Genomic DNA, 1258 nt, shown 5'->3' with positions numbered 1-1258 from the left:
AAAATTAAAACTTCCAACACAATAGTCAGAACTAACATGACCTATACCATTACAATACTCACTGATTGGTTGCATAGAATTGTTGATGGCGTTGGCCTGCACGTTCAGGATGCTCAATTGCTCGATTAAGCTTGAAATTTGAGCCTGCAAGGATGCTATGGAGTCCGCTTCTGATTTGCCTCCCTGTCTAGGTGGATTTAGCCGCTCGGCTGGCCACAAACAATTATTAGCTGCCATTTCCACTAAGAGATCAAAAGCAACATCTATAGTTTTCCTCATCAAGGAACCTCCTGCAGCAGCATCAATAGTATCTCTAGTAGTGCGAGTGGCTTCATTGTAGAATGTCTAAATCAAAAGCCCTAGGTAAGCCATGGTGAGGGCAGCTTCTCTATAAATCCTTAAATCTTTTCCAAGCCTCATACAATGATTCATTCTCAAATTGCTGAAAGCTAGTGATGTCTTTGATGATCTTTGCGGTTTTAGCTGGGGGAAAATACTTAGCCAAGAAAGCCTATGCCAGCTCTGCCAATGTGGTTATGGAATTTGCTAGTAGAGAATTTAACCACGCCTTAGCTTTATCCTTCAAGGTGAAAGAGAAAAGCCTCAGCCTAATAGCATCATCTGAAACTCCATTGTATTTGAAGGTATCACAGATTTCCAAGAACTTTGCGATGTAAGCATTAGGGTCTTCATTGCCCATGCCATAAAACTACACGCTTGATTGAAATATTTAGAGTAGAGCTGGCTTAATCTCAAAGTTATTGGCACTGATGTTTGGCCTTGTGATACTCTGTTGTGTACCATGTAGTCTAGGAATAGCAAACTCTCTAAGAGTTCTCTCATTATCTTGTCGGTCTACTTGGTTACCTCCATTATCTTTTTCCATCTCTAAAAGCCTTATTTGCTGAGCTTTCCTATTTTCTCTAACAAACTTCTCGATTTCAGGTCTGAACCGAAGAAGCTTGGGTTGTGAACTTCGAGTTCTTTGCTTACACCGAAACACTACCTAAAGAAATAAAGTAAACAAACAAAGTTAGCAAAAACTAATAAAAAATTGTGCTTTGAATCAAGAGAAACTAAATTAATTATGGTGTTAAATAAAATGCATTCCCCAGCAACGGCGCCAAAAACTTGACCGCTATCCGCAAGAGTACGGAGTCGTGCAAGTAATATAGTAAGGAATACAGAATCGTTCCCATGAGGAATGAATTATTTATCCACCTATTAATTTCTTCTCAATACAATCCCATGAGGGTTG

The 1258-nt window shown here is 39.4% G+C and overlaps 1 non-coding gene across 1 annotated transcript; it reads left to right on the top strand.

Moving 5' to 3' along the window:
* The first annotated feature begins 365 nt into the window (after positions 1-365).
* LOC148880889 (small nucleolar RNA R71) lies at positions 366-472 on the top strand. The gene has a single exon (XR_016106053.1). It is a non-coding gene; the product is annotated as a small nucleolar RNA R71 (small nucleolar RNA).
* Positions 473-1258: the final 786 nt, after the last annotated feature.

The sequence above is a fragment of the Nelumbo lutea genome, chromosome 1, assembly GCF_056320005.1.
Source record: "Nelumbo lutea isolate HS-2025 chromosome 1, American lotus-T2T, whole genome shotgun sequence".
Classification (NCBI taxonomy): Eukaryota; Viridiplantae; Streptophyta; class Magnoliopsida; order Proteales; family Nelumbonaceae; genus Nelumbo; species Nelumbo lutea.
The sequence above is the reverse complement of the archived record's forward strand: the minus strand, read 5'-3'. Positions and strand labels throughout refer to the sequence as shown.